Source organism: Opisthocomus hoazin, chromosome 18 (genome assembly GCF_030867145.1).
Source record: "Opisthocomus hoazin isolate bOpiHoa1 chromosome 18, bOpiHoa1.hap1, whole genome shotgun sequence".
Lineage (NCBI taxonomy): Eukaryota > Metazoa > Chordata > Aves > Opisthocomiformes > Opisthocomidae > Opisthocomus > Opisthocomus hoazin.
In genome coordinates, this window is record NC_134431.1 from 15062263 (window position 1) to 15078288 (window position 16026).

Consider the following 16026-nt stretch of genomic DNA (forward strand, 5'->3'; position numbering starts at 1 on the left):
CCTTTTATCTCTTCTGTTACATTATTGAACATTGGCCAGGGAGGGTATAATCTGTGTCTTACTCTGGGCTAGTAAAATCTGAGCATTTTAGGTTGTTTTCTACATCTAAAAAGCAGTGCATAAAATACTAAATCACAGTGGATCAGTTGAAGTTTCTGCTGCTTGGTTCCAATATTTGATTTTTCACATTATTGACTCTTCTGGAGTTAGCTAAGCATCAAGGATTTTTGGAATCATTTGGTCAGCAGGTTTTTTTGTCACAGTCTAGAAGGTTGGTCTTTATTATTAGGTTGTCTTTGATGTAAGTAGAAGGAGAACTACATGTTCCATGATGTCCATAGAAGTCACAAACATGTATCAGCAGACTCCCTACACACACCGAGTGGGCAACATGACCATGTGCTTACAGTTCTGCTGGCACTTCAAGAGAATTTATTAACTAGCATTTTCCCAGACCCGAAATGGGTAATAAATGGAGTCCTTTTCTATTTCACAAACTCTGAACAGAGCCAGGACTTTAGTGATGTTTCAAACTAGCAAATCTAATAGCAGCGTGACAATTTATGAAAGCAGTAGTTACTCTAGTGCATTTACGGCCAAAAAATATATACATGGGGGACATCCCTTATCTGGACTGAGAGAATGTGAAACACAGGCTGAAGTTTAATTTTCTGTGGAACCTCATTTATAAAATAGCGATATCTTTTTTACCATACAACATTCCCTAAAGAACAGTAACAGGGGGAATATAAGTCATCTAAGTAGAATCGTTACTAATTACTAGTTTTCTTTTAATGAAAAAAATCCATTAAGAATGAAAGGTAAAATAACTTTATGGATGCAGAGTTACTGAAAGAAAGCTCACATAAAAAAAAAAAAATCCCTGAAAGAAAATACTGTTTAAAAATAAAATATTATGGATGCTTAAACTGAGGAAAAGTAATTGTTTGGGGATTTTAAGAGAATATATAATTCACGTATTCCAGGATATTAACAACCAAATTTTTCAGTAGATAAAATACTGAATAATAGAATTATAAATTAAAATGGGAAAATAACTGCTAACTATGTAACAAAAAATACTCTTTTTTTGAAAAAAAAAAAAAGGGAAAAGATGGCTTGAGGCAAAGAGAAGTGTTTCTAAATTACTGTGTAAAGCTTCTGGATCATGGTCAAAGAGCCTGAACTCAGTTTGAAAGTATTTTTGCTGCAGTAAGTGTGACTCCTTCTATGACTACCATGGTTTTAAAAGGCACTGTTGACTGAAAATAAGCAGCACTAGAATAGCTGGTGCGTAGTGTCAGTTCTGCAGTGACTTCAAAGATGCTTTGGTGATGAGACAATTTTGTACATTTGGAACTTGGTTCACAGCAGGGTCCTTTGTAGAAGGTGTCCATTCCTCTTGCTTTAAGGTTAGCAAGTCTGCTCCTGATGGGCTTCTAAATAGTACACTGTCTTCTAGTTACATGTAACTTTAACAGCATTGTATAAGACATACTATAAAAACAAAATAAGATAAGAAAGCAGTTCTTACTCTCCTTCAACAAGAATCTGAGTTTTTCTGTTCTTGATTCTGTCATTTAATGAGAATTACCATAGAAGTCATGCAGTTCAAATAAAGTAAGGGACCTTGCCCATGTAATCATGGTTCTACTGCTTCAGAAGCAAGGAAATAGCTAATTGTGACTACAAGAAGAGTTTGCAAGAAGAGATTCACATTTGTGAATCTACTTGTTTAACTCGGAAAACTGATGCCTTTCAGTTATGTGTGCGCTTCATATTGAAATTATATGTTACAGAATTAGATTCTTTTTTTTTTTTTAAAAAAAAAAAAAAGGAAAATCGGGTTTTGTTTTGAAAGTTTGTTAGCTGCCATAGAAAATCACTCATCACACAGGGCTACAGGTCTTTATACAGCCTCGGAGTCAATTCATCCATCAATAAAATTATACCACAGCCCCTTATTTCAGAATGATGCATCATTTTCTTCAGCAGACTATTGCTTTTAGAGGAGTTTAGCCTATCAGATGGCTTTTTTTTCCTAATTACATGAGCACATTGATGAGAAAAGTAAATTACCAACTTAAATAGTGGCTAGTGTGTGTGATACTGGACTAGGACTATGGCTGGATGCTGTCTGGATTTCTATATCATCTTTCTAAGAACAGTGCCAAGAGCTAATGACTGTGATTTGATCTCACATTAGCAGGGCTCTTGTTATTGAAAGGATTCATCATGCATAGAAATTATTTGTGCTTTAGCTAGAGGCCATATTCTATGCTCTCTGTATTTGCCACGGAACATGCCGTCTTCATTTCTACTCACTTACCCATGAAAGAAATGACAGAAGGGAAGGGACAAACGCAGCTTATTTGTCATTTTCCCTCTGTGCCTCCTTTCCCCTCAGAGCAGTAGAAGAATGGAAGGAATAAACAATCCTACCTAATGCAAAACTAAAGAAAAACAGAGAAGCATGAAGTGACCTTTTTGGTTGTCTGCTTTTAAAAAAGGCACGCACACACCCCCATTTGCGCAAAAACACCCAAGCCAAAACTTCAAACCCAAAGCCCAGCAATAACAAACTCCAAGCTGTTTAACATCATGCTGCTTTCCCGGACCATTGTGTATCTGTTAGTACTTCTGTTAACAAGGGAATTGTAGCTCTGCTTCCTGACAGTTGAGAAATCCTAGTAAAGTTCTGATAACCTGATATCCTTTGAGGAGTAAATTTGCCATGAGAGACCAACTTCCTTTGGTATGTCCCTCACTATCCCCGCTGCTGCTAAAGGGAAGTCTCTCTTGATAGCAGGCAGAGAAAGCAAGGGCATTTCTTCTGCAGTGGTAGGCTAAATAGATCATGCCACAAAAAACCATCAGCACACCATGGGCATAGGTCATCAACAGCTGAAGCGTAGAACAGGTGACTGAAAGGTAGGTATTGACTGAAGCTGCAGTAAGTAACCTCGGTAACCCACAGTCTCCCTTTGGGAATCTCTGCTACACTATTGTATTTTCTGTGGATCCTAGGAATTACAAGAGATTAAATGTTAATATTTATTTCCTCCAGAGGAGATTAGAAAGGTGTTTTAGTACAACTTCAAGATCAAATTCATAAGGAAATATTGTACTCAGAGTATAGATATCAAAAACTACCCTTATTTTTAGCAATGTGGAATAAGCTAGGAGTGAGCCTGAAACTAAGAACACATATATTTGAATGTAACAAAGTTCTGTTTAAGCAAGTTAAATTAAATTGATATGTCAGCAAAGCTTCACTACACTGAATGAAATGGCAGTTTAAGTAAATAAACTCACTAAAGATTTGGCAGGTTTTAAGTGTAGATGCAAAGTCCTATTGCCTTATTAAGTCACTCTACAATTTATGATATCCTTGAATGTAGACATCTTGCTGCTATTGTAATATGTGTTGCTGAAAGCTAAAAAAAAAAATCCTTACACCTTTGAAAGGGTTATCATTTTTCTCTTTCTTTAAATTAACCCCCGACAGGCTAATAGAGACTACACATTTTACGTTAATCTAGTAACAGGATATATTCTATTCCTGTGTACAAGTAGTTTTAAGTATAGCAGCCTCTGGTAGTGATTGGTGATCTTTAATGTTGATTTCTAAATGTCAGGAGGGTTCCTATTTACATTTAATTGACAGGTGAGCTTATATTTTTATTGATCCAGTTATTCATGACTAGAAAAGAAATGACTTTGTGATAAAGAAAGATTGATCAGAAAATAGGTTTAGTCCACTGTGTATGTCGTGGATAAGGGGAATCTACATTTTTTTTATACTGTGACTTCAAGTGAGTTGGTGCCATTTTTCCCATTCCAGTTTTCTCTCTAAGCCTAATTACTTCTATACATTGAATTTTGAATATCTTTCCCCTAAGCAAGCACATATTTGGGTTTATTACTCTTTCTTGCTTTTAGTAAGTGCACTTATTGGCAAAGCAAGCCCTTGCTCCCATTCACTAACATGAGTAATTAGTTCTATCCAACTAAATCTCGTTACCACTTTATCACCATCATTTTTTTCCCTTAGAAATATTTAGGTTAATATTTTCCCCTTGCTCCAGAAACCATACTTCTCTGGAGAGCTCTCTATTACATTGCCATGCATTATATATTCTCTGGACTCTGCAACTTCTGGCACGAGCCTCCAAATAATATCCAAGGGATCCTTAGCAACAACAGATTATGCTGAAAGCAAGTGGTTTTGAACATTGCCATTTGGCACCCGTTGTAGACCCATGTGCTCTCAGGGTTGCCCTCTATATGCAGGACAGAAACTCATCACTTCTCAGATGTGACACTGCAGTATGAAAGAAGAGTTTTTGAGGTGTTGCTGCTGTTGTTTTCATGTTTTGGGTGCTTTGTACCTAAGAACTGTAGTAAAAAAAATCCAGTCTTCTCTCCCTAAATCTTGCATTCTCAGGAGAAGAAAAAGGCTACAGATGCTTATGAAGGAGCTTGAATAACCCAGGAGACAATATTTCTTAAGATGCAATACAGCAGTGTCGATATTCAGCTGTCCAATCCAAGCTGTCATTGTTTTTGTAGGTCCATTACAGCACTGGAGATTTTAAGGAGGGCTGTAAAGAGAAAAAAGAAGTGCCTTTGCAGATGTTTGCTAATCATTCTGTTTAGGTAAGCAGCATGGGAGAAAACAAAAAGTTTTTTTGAAAGTTTTGTATTTGAGTCATGAAGCCCTTGTGGTAGTTTATACGGGACTGGCAAAGTTGGTATGCTTTTTTAGCACCTGTGTACTCGTGGGATCACTCAAGTCTTTTCCCTCCAGCCTAATTTCTGATGACTAGTCATCTCTGTCTTTCATCCTAGCAAAAAATCGCTTTATTTATGTATATAAACCAAAGTATTTTTAGTAAATTTAGTTTGTTACTAAGGCCTTCAGGTTTTATTTGCCTCCTGCTGTTGAGGTACTGGGATTCCTTCCCTGCTGCTTTATTCTTTCCAGTTCCAATTTTTTTTTTTTCCATTTTCTGTTCTGTACCTTTGCAAGAATTGAAGAATGGCTGAAAATTACAGCATCGCAAAAGAAAAAGTGGAAAAAAAAGACACTGAAAAAGAAATCCGGAGAACGTTCACTTTATTGTATATATATCATCTTCAAAAAAGAGCATAGGCACATAAGGGAGGAAAAACTCTGAAATTTTTTTGAAAAACTGTGTATTTTCTCAGCTGATTTTATTTCCGTGAATATGTGTAGAGCTGAACTTCAGGAGAAAGGAGTATTTCTAAGTTAGCATGCATGATTTCTTCAGCTTTGGTGAACAGAAGTACTTGCTTGCCCCATTAAGCAAAGCCCCGTGGAGTTTGCATTTATTTAGTTACTTGTTACATAGGGACATATTTTGCTGGAAGGGCTTGAGAGTTTGCTTTTCTAGAGGAGCAAAAGGACATTATCATCAGTAGGTTCTTTTCTCACCTTGTGAAAAATGAAACATGTTGCACAGGAGGAAAAGAGAGAGACTGATGTTTAAAGGATAAAGTCTATTTATGGAGACATTTGCACAAGCCAGATCTGCAAACAGTATCACACAAACCCATCCTGGTTGTAGTGTAGAAACATAAACAGGGATGTAAAAGTACAGAGCCAGAAGTAGTGCCAGATATTTGTTAAAACATATCTATTTCTATTGCATCTCCCTGTCTTCTCATGATAATTGTTATCAGAAATTGGAAGGCAAGTGAGTGAATGTTTCAGTATTGTCATAGAATCATAGAATCATAGGTTGGAAAAGACCTCTAAGATCATCAAGTCCAACCATCCACCCAACACCACCATGCCTACTAAACCATGTCCTGAAGTGCCACATCTACACGTTTTTTGAACACCTCCAGGGATGGTGACTCCACCACCTTGCTAGGCAGCCTATTCCAATGTCTGACCATTCTTTCAGTAAAGAAATTTTTCCAAATATCCAATCTAAACCTCCTATGACGCAACTTGAGGCTATTGCCTCTCGTCCTATCACTAGTTACCTGGGAGAAGACACCAACACCCGCCTCACTACAACCTCCTCTCGGGCAGTTGTAAAGAGTGATAAGGTACCCCCTCAGCCTCCTCTTCACACTAAACAGCCCCAGTTCCCTCAGTTGCTCCTCGTAAGACTTGTTCTCTAGACCCCTCCCCAGCCTCGCTGCCCTTCTCTGGACACGCTCCAGCCCCTCCATCTCCTTCTTGTGGTGAGGGGCCCAAAACTGAACAGTGTACTCTAGGTGTGACCTTACCAGTGCCGAGTACAGGGGCACAATCACCTGCCTACCCCTGCTGGCCACACCATTCCTGATACAAGCCAGGATGCTGCTGGCCTTCTTGACCACCTGGGCACACTGCTGGCTCATGTTCAACCGGCTGTCAATCAACACCCCAAGATCCTTTTCTGCCAGGCAGCTCTCCAGCCACTCCTTCCCAAGTCTGTAGCGTTGCAGGGGGTTGTTATGACCCAGGTGCAGGACCCAACACTTAGTCTTATTGAACCTCATACAGTTGGCCTTGGCCCATCAATCCAGCCTCTGCCTCTGCAGAGCCTTCCTACCCTCAAGCAGATCAACCCTCCCACCCAACTTGGTGTCATCTGCAAACTTACTGAGGGAGCACTCAACCCCCTCATCCAGATTATTGATAAAGATGTTCAACAAGACTGGCCACAAAACGAAGCCCTGGGGAACACCACTTGTGAACTGCTGCCAGCTGGATTTAACTCCATTCACCACCACACTTTGTGCTCGGCCATTCAGCCAGTTCTTTATATGGCAGAGAGTACACCCATCCAAACCATGGGCAGCTAGTTCCTCCAGGAGGATGCTGTGGGGAACAGTGTCAAAGGCCTTACTAAAGTCCAGGTAGACAACATCCACAGCCTTTCTCTCATCCACTAGGCAGGTCACACGGTCATAGAAGGAGATCAGGTTAGTGAAGCAGGACCTGCCTTTCACCAACCTATGCTGGCTGGGCCTGATCCCCTGGTTGTCCTTCACATGCCGGGTGAGCGCACTCTGGATGAATCGCTCCATAATCATGCCCTGCATGGACGTCAAGCTGACAGGCCTGTGGTTCCCAAGATTCTCCTTCTGGCTCTTCTTGTAGATGGGTATCACACTGGCGATCCTCCACTCCTCTGGGACCTCCCCTGTAAGCTGGGACTGCTGATAGATGATGGAGAGTGGTTTGGCCAGTTCCTCCGCCAGTTCCCTCAGCACTCTTGGGTGGATCCCATCCGACTCCGTAGACTTGTAAGCGTCCAGGTGGCATAGCAGGTTAACTGCTTCCTCCTGGATTATGGGAGGTTTGTTCCACTCTCCTTCGCTATCTTCCAGCACTGCGGGCTGACTACCCTGAGGATAACCAATCTGACTATTAAAGACTGAGGTGAAGAAGGTATTAAGTGCCTCAGCCTTTTCCTCATCCTTGTTGACAATATTCCCCCTCACATCCAATAAGGGATGAAGACTCTCCCTGACCCTTGTTTTGTTGTTGAGTTATTTGTAAAAACATTTTTGGTTATTCCTTGCAATAATGGCCAGCCTGAGTTCTAGCTGGGCTATTTTTTGCCTTTGTAATTTCTTCTCTGCATGACCTAACAAGACCCTTGTAGTCCTCTTGGGTTACCTGCCCTTTCTTCCATATGTGGTAGACCCTCTTTTTTTTCCCTGAGTCTCAGCAAGAGCTCCCTGTTCAGCCAGGTCGGTCCTCTTCCCCACCGGTTCGTCTTGCGACACATGGGGACAGCCTGCTCCTGTGTCTTTAAGACTTCCTCCTTGAAGAATGTCCAGCCTTCCTGGACCCCTTTTCCCTTCAGGACTCTGTCCCAGGGGACCCTCTCAACCAGCGTCCTGAACAGGCCAAAGTCTGCCCTCTGAAAGTCCATGGTTGTGATATTGCTGGCCCCCCTCTTAATTTCACCTTGAACCAAGAACTCTATTATTTCATGATCACTAAACCCAAGACAGTCTCCAACCACCACATCTCCCACCAGTCCTTCTCTGTTAGTAAACAGCAGGTCTAGCAAGGCACCTCCCCTGGTAGGCTCCCTTACCAGCAGCATCAGGAAGTTATCTTCCACACACTTCGGGAACCTCCTAGACTGTTTCCTCTCTGCTGTGTTGTATTTCCAGCAGATGTCTGGTAAGTTAAAGTCCTCCATGAGAACAAGGGCTAGTGATTGTGAGACTTCTGCCAGACTCTTGTAGAAAACTTCATCTACCTCTTCATCCTGGTTGGGACGTCTATAACAGACCCCTATGACCTTCTCTTATGCACAAAGATTGAGTCAGAGGCTTACTGTGAATGCAATAAGACTATGGGATAAAGCAATGTGAGGGAGGAAGAAAGAGGTAAGCAGACACTGAAACACCCCTCCATCCCAAAAAGGCTACAAACCACAGATTAACCTATTGTTTCCCCTCCAAGCTCTGTCTGTTCTTTCAGACTATTGAACATACAGTTCTCCAGAACAAGAGTGACTAACTTACACTGAGTATTTTTACAGCACTGGGGTACAGTGGGGCTTCGATTTCTGGTAGGAATTTTAGGTGCTATTGTGTTAAATATAGCAAACAATGTGTTTTTGCCTATTGATATTCTCCATTAGGTCCTACTGCCAAATTTCAGGACACTTGAGAATAAAGTCATGAGGTCTCTCACTGCAAAAAAGAAACAGAAAATACATGATAAGTCAGAGAGGAGGAACCCAGCTACTATTTAACTGTTTTGTGTGGGCATCTTCTAGAAATGCAGAATGAATTGAACTGTTTCCGTGTTTTTTTCACATGATTATGGCTAAGAAAGTGTCATAAATTGTGGTGTTCCAGATGTGAGGCTAGTTAGGTAGTAAAGACAGCCAAATGAAAGTGCATCTCCTCTCCATGCAAAGCAGTGTCCTCTTGTAAGTCATTAAAAGGTTTGTGATTTATAATCAGCTTATACAAATATTTATTGAGTCTTTCACAAAGAATTATAATGGTGATGCTTAGAGCAGATTGACTTGCATGGGACCACAAGGCTTACAACGCCACAAGCTGTTGTTCGCTTCTGTGTTATAATTCTTTGGAGACAGTTTACTTAAAGTTCTTGAAGCCAGCTATCATGCTTCTGATCCCTAGAAGCGAGAGGAATACTGAATGCAAATCCTACCCCATGATGGAATCTGGAAACCCTGAAAATAAGGTCACTCTAAGTTTAGTAACAACCATAGTCTATGAGATGATCTAGACTTTTAAAAACCGTATGTGTTAAATATTTTTATTTACAGAAATTCCTCCCAGTTCTACCTGGTGCCAGATTCACATTGTATCTATTGATTTTAGATAATGTGAGGGACTTTTGCTACAAGAAAGAAGTACATGTAAATTGAACATCCTGTATCTAAATTAAAGGCTGACTGGCTTCAGACAGTGTTGCAAATATCCTCTATATTACAAATACTGGTTCATTGTATCGTACCTGTTTTCGTATTATGCCCATGCTGCAATGCGAGGAGTGATTACATCACAAGCAGAGATACCTGGGCTAGCTTTTATCTGGCAGCTAGGGAGTTGCTGTGACAGCATGGATTTCAGAATGGACTGTCTGAGGGTGTCAGTGAGGCATCCTGGGCATGAACTGAAAGAACAAGCCATCAGTGAGGTCTGTGCTCCCGCAGTTTCAATGATTTCTGGTACTCTAGGTATATTAAAGGTAATTCAGATGCGACCGTCTGTGTGGCACTCTCTGCTTGTATAGCAGCATACCATATCCTAAATAGAATGGTAGCTTGCAGTATGGAGATAATGGTTATTATTCAGCATATCTCCTCTATAGAGATATTCAGGCAGTGTCTCTCCCCTTATGAGCTATTCATCTAATTCTTTCCTGAGGCTGTGAGTCATAGAACATCAGATTTGGGTTTAAAATTCAGAACCAACAGTGCTAATATCATATAGTGTCTTTCTGGCAAACACTGCAAATTCTCGGAACACACATCTGCAATTCTAAACGTGCTAGAGACTTGGGTTACAAAGTTTAGTTTAGAAGCAAGCTGCCAATATGCACAAAAAAGTTACTTCATCACAGAAACCATCAGCCAGGTCCTGAGATGATTGCAGGTTCTGCCTGAATATAGGCGAAAAACCTTGATGCTTACAGGTTCGTTTGCGTTTTCAAGTAAACGTATTTTTCACTTACATCCAACAGCACTCTCAAAATACTCATTCTCCCCCACACTCTGATCCCACCAGGGCATCACAAAGGTTTGACGTGACACATTTTACTATATATAATCTCTATGGTAAAAAGTAATCCTCATGGATTAGATGCTTGTGTTCTGCTCCAGAGCTGCTCAGAGAAAAGATCTAGGGAAGATACTAAAAATGAATGATCCACTGGTTTTATTGCTGAAGATTCCTTTCATTGCACATATTGAGCACAGAGAAGAGACAGTCAAATAGGAGGGAGAAGATGCCCATGTCTCACTGCTGGATAGGAAGATTACAGCAGTCATGTGGATATGGCAGCTTTTTGAACCTCTGCCCTTGAAGTAGCCATGGTGGCAACAGGTTAGTGTCTCCATTGCCTGGGCTGTTGTACTTTGTAAAGATAATTAAATATTCATCAAGGGATGTGAAGTTGGGATCAATAATATTTGAGGGAAACCACCGAAACTTTAGAGAAAGTATTTTCACAATGTTTGGCACTATTGTGTATAACAATTCAAAGTCTAAAAACACTTGAGAATCAGCCCCCTAACAATCAGGAATTCAAATAAATGTATGCCATATTCTGAAAGGTAGCCTACTTCTGCACTGAATATAATGTCAAGCCCATGACCTCGTGCTGGAAGCATTTAACAGCTTGTCTGATGGAATAACCCTGGGTCTCCAGTGACCTATTTCCTCTTTACCTCTGAAGCAGGTTAAAGTTATGTCAGATGTAATATGTATCAAGCTTATGCATATGCATATAAGCCTGCATATTATATGTATGATGTGTTTAAATTAGTGCTTTTTTCAAGTTCCAATTTAAGTGAGTGGCGTTCTAATTTTATTGATGCAGAGAAAAGATACACACACACACTATGTCATAACAACAGGATAACCATATGCCACTCAATCATCTGATTTACATTATGAAAACAGCATCAGGGTTTGCTGAAAACTGTCATTTTTGAATGCCTAAGCTAAGAGCTAAGTTGTTCTTATCACATAGTGAAGTTCCCGAGCCTGGAGTATTTAATCAATGACACTTCAACTGAAGAATTTTTAAAATATGCTGATTTATTTGACGAGAAAAAGTTGTTTAAAAATGTCTGTGAATAGAAAGTTTGAAGAAATTTTGAAATTGATATTTTGCCTTTTTTGAACACATATCTGAACAGAAATTTGAGTACTTTTCCTTATAGATGGGTGGGTTGTATGCGTATCTAAAAACATGTATGTGTATACATTTATGCAAGTACTTACACAGATGTCACACTGTAGCACATGTCCAGAGTAGGATTATTGTATTTTTTGGTCCAGATACACCAATGCATCTCTTGCTCGCTCATATCCAAAACAGCAGCAGAAGTGGAATGGATCCAATCATTGCATAGGTCCAGTCCAATGACTGCTTGGTCCTTTGCCACTGTCTCTGGCTTAGAGACGCAACTGGTATCTGTTTAGCTAGTGAAATGAGCAGCTTCTCAGCTGGTGCCTTTCAAGGAATGGTGGTGAGTTATTTCCTACAGAGCCGATTTACTGCAAGACAAAGGAAAATATCCCACTCTTACTTCCAAGGCATACAATCAGGTAGCCAATATTTATCAGTTGTTTGTACTGAATTCCCTTAGACCTTGCGTATCATAGAAATCCTGGTTTTCCTTCTGGATTTGTCTCTTTTTTGGCATCCCTGGCTTCCTTATCTTTGGTCTGATAGGGACTGTACACTGGGTTACAAAGCCTTGTAGGCAAGGATTTCAGTTAGCAAATGTGAGGTAGGTAGGATGTGCTTCCAGTCTCTTCATAGATGATAAAGACTGTAATTGTTGGTTTGCCCCTTTATTCAATGTTACAACAAGGCTTAGGTTTGTAATTGCATGTTTTGCTAATGAAGATCTGCCCCTAGTCTTTTCAAGCAGAGTTTTTAGCTTATGGTCTTGTTTACAGTAGCTGGAATCATTTAGCCAGAAGAAAAGCTTTTAGAAACAGTGCTGTAGGGGATGTAGAAATGCAGGCAAGTCTGTTAACTATACAATGAGACAGGAAAAAAGGAGTAGGTACAACAGCACCTTTCATATGGAACACTCACCTGGGAATCAGGAGACCTAAATTTAATTCCCAGCTCTTTCTTTGCTCCCCTATGTTATGTTAGGTAGTTGCTTAATTTTTGTGTCTCTCAATTCCCCATCAGTAAAATGGAGGTAATATGCGATTTAAAGGGAGGCTTAGAATAGATAAAGATTGAGAGATAGTTGAAAACAATGGGAGAAGGGGCCCACAGAAGTAGCACAAACAGACATATATATCATCATTATGGATTTTTCCCTCACAGCCCAGCAAGGTGGCTCTTTACATGTATAATCCCCATGGTAAAAATCATCCCAGTGAATTAGATATTTGTGCACTGTGCCGAGAAATGTTCCTTATGTGAGAAATCTCTACCTAAATAAGAATGCTCTGGAGACACCTAAGGTACAAATAAAAAATGGTTATGTCAACTGCTATGTATCTTTTAAGCAAGAGAAATGTTACTTTTTTTACATTGCCTCAGTCTTTCTCCTGATTTAACTGCCAAAAAGTCCTCTGATCACAACAGTGCTGTTGTATAGCTTGACCTGCTGTGCTGATCTTAAGTACTGCAATATATTTTAAGGTGGAATGAGCTGTGAGCATTTTAAATTAGGTTATGTGCCTTAAGGTGGCAGTTGCTGCTCCCAGGCACAATTAGAGTAATGAAATGAAAGCTGATTTAATGGTTACAATAAAAGAAATAAAATAGCAAGGTCTGGCCAGAACAGTTTTTATTCAAGTTCCTATGAAGAAAGAATGGAACTCATAAAAGTAATACCAGGCTGGAAATCATAATGTGTTTTCATATCATGATAAAGATTGGATCTGTTCTTGCTAAGAATTCTTTTAAAATAAATTGACTTCAGTATTTATAATCAGCACCAGAAAAATGTTTCAGAGTGTGTTCTCCCATAAGGAAGCTGGCTTCCCTTTATCTGAGCTATATTTTGTAAATAGAGCAATAATAATAATACATAGAGATACACACCTGAAAATAATTTAATGGACTATATGTCTATCCTATCATCTTTGATCTGTAGTGAGAGTATTTATGGATGTTGGCCTGAGGAACAAACACACACAGAAGCACTCCCAGAGTTTCTTCTCCCATAGGAGAGGCTATGTGATTACTTTTGTGCATCAAACATAGGCTGGTAGAGGTGGAGCTACATCTCGATTTCCACCCTGTGTGGTGCATCTAGCCAAATGTTGAAGTCAGTGGAGCTTGACAAGCCTGGTCCAGTTGCCCTGTGTACCTGCAGACATGCTCCATAGGAATCGTAGTGTGCAGGAACAGCCTTTAAAATGGTTAATTATGGAGGGAGCTGTGTAAGTGACGAGTGGGTCTCATGCCCATTACTGTCAAGTTCATGCTGTTAGGTATGGTTCAAATTAGTTGATATCCTGGGACTGAGTCTAGAGTCAGCAGGTGCAGAAAATGTCTGGAATTTTAATTTATAGGCCTTTACCTTTTGAAGATCAGATGTCTTTAGGTAAAAGAAATACAGCAGGTTTTTTCATAGTCTGCAGTATAGCCTGTTCTGATTTCCTGAAATCAATAAACCTTTAGTTACAATATTGTTTGGGAATATATACATAAATAGTATCTGATAAACATAGATTCTAATAAGGTAAAAAGAAAAAGGTGTACTTTTCATGGAAACTTTTACTTCCTAATCTGCTTTTCCCTTAAGAACCAAGAATTTGTTTCTTTTCTTTCAATAACAGATAAAGTCACTAGACGGCTTTGGGAATTAAAGACATCCTCATATATTTTACCAGTTTTGCTAGGTAATAAAAAGAAGTCCACTCAGGCCATGCATTTACAGGAGACCGACTCCCAAACACTGTTGCTAAATTTCAGATATTTGTAACAAGGATGGAAGTAAACAAAAGCTGGGATGTGACTTATTCAAAGATACAATCTAGCTGCTATATTGTTGTGGAGTTTTAATGAGAGTGGCTGTCATAAGTGAGAAAAATTTATTTAGCAGAATGTCTAAACCTCTTCCTGAAGTCAGAGGAAAAAAAAAAATCCTGCTGGTTTCCAAAATATATGAATTCAGGTTTTATATATATATATGTATATGTGTGTCTTTCTTGATAACATATTATTTCTCATTGTTTATTTAGGCCCAGATATTGCACTAATAGCATACACTCAGTATGCTAAATTAACTGATCTTGACAGAAGACAGATAAGTAACTGCATGTTCCATTAATATATTATCATTTCTGCTTTGTTTCTCCTTTGCCTAGAATCATAACTAGCCATGGACACACCTTAGTTTTAGAGGCAATGCAGAAATAGGAGCTGAATTGACTCAAAGAGGCAGCTGTCTTGTGTGATAGAAATACCTTTTAATACAGCAACTGTGTCCTAGAACCAGGTGACTGTGGAAAAAACGACACTGTCCCATGAGAGTTGTTAACAGAGGCTCTCCTTTGCGCTTAAAAGAAAACTCTAGCCACAGTGCTTAGCACAGCAGTCTAAAGTTCATGCAGATAAGGAGACCTTTTCTAATGTGTCATGTGCAAAACAAGGTCTTTTAAAGTAAAGTGTTAACTAAAATCAACATTTCTTACAGTGGCAATGCTAGAAAGTACTATCATTTGTAATGCCAATTCACTGTGGACCAAATTTATCTGCTGTATGCCTATTTTACATTCATCAAAATGACAATTAGGGATTTTAAGCAGCTCAAACCATTCCAGACTAGTAAATACGATTTCCTGTGCAGAACACCTTAACCTTAAAAAGATTAGTGGACTCTAAGCTGCAAATAACAACTTCTGTATTTAAACCTACTCCGCTCACAGTTCTTATGGTTTTTAGGGGAGGGACAGTGCATCAAGCAGAGCAGTGCAGAGGAGTTGAACTGTGGCCCAATCACTCAAACAAAACTTCCAAGGGCTTGTCTGGACAAAAAGGAGTACAGAACTGGTTTAAAGTGGAACCATCCGACTATACTACTGACAGCCAGGCTGGTCAAATTGTGATTCAGCATATTGGTCTGCAGATACATTTAGACATCTGACATTTTAATATGTTAGAGAAGAGTTGGAGTATGTGGTATTTTTACCCTGCCTTTCCTTTATTCTTACATGCAATATAAGTATATTTATATTTTGCAAGTTCTTTAAATAAAGCATCCCTACAATATGACTTTTCTTAGTTGTGCAGATAAGATATCATTTCACTTCTTGATTATTAGTGCAACATCCTTTTCACTGATATTGACAAATATTTATGTCACCCACTCATTTGCATTCAGACTACTGCTGCTGAAATCATGCCCTAGATTATGTGATTGCCTCCTCCTACTCCACTGAATCAAATATTAATCATTTTCTCTCTGTAAAGCCATATCCCACCTTCCCTGTCATTTTCTAGGAAGCAGTAGCAGCTTGACCTCTCCCCAGCCTGACAACCACCCCCATAGACTACCTGCGGTATTGTGGTGCCTTTTCCATGTTGCTCTTGACAGTCTCTGTAGCCCTCAAGGAAACAAAAACATTTTCTTCTTTAAAGCTCTCCTGATGGGAGTTAGGCTGCCAGTGTGCTGAGACCACTGACTAAATTGCTGACCAAAGCTGTGTCATGATTTCCTTGAACTGTCCCTGATTTTGTTTGTCTGTTGTTCGACATCTTCAATTATAAACCTTTTTGGTCAAGGACTTTGATTTATTTTCTTTGCACAGTGTGTTAAGGCCATAGACCAGAAGTTCGACAATTGTTTTTTCACA

The 16026-nt window shown here is 39.6% G+C and overlaps 1 long non-coding RNA gene across 2 annotated transcripts; it reads right to left on the reverse strand.

Annotated features, from left to right (window-relative positions):
- Positions 1-5118: 5118 nt before the first annotated feature.
- LOC142363537 (uncharacterized) lies at positions 5119-15842 on the reverse strand. Of its 2 annotated transcripts, XR_012765795.1 has the most exons (5): positions 15728-15842; positions 13749-13828; positions 11473-11748; positions 9479-9637; positions 5119-8679 (listed from the first exon to the last, which is right to left on the reverse strand). It is a non-coding gene; the product is annotated as an uncharacterized LOC142363537 (long non-coding RNA). The 2 variants fall into 2 exon arrangements; XR_012765794.1 differs by lacking the exons at positions 5119-8679; positions 9479-9637 and having other exon boundaries at positions 11286-11748.
- Between the last annotated feature and the right edge of the window lie 184 nt (positions 15843-16026).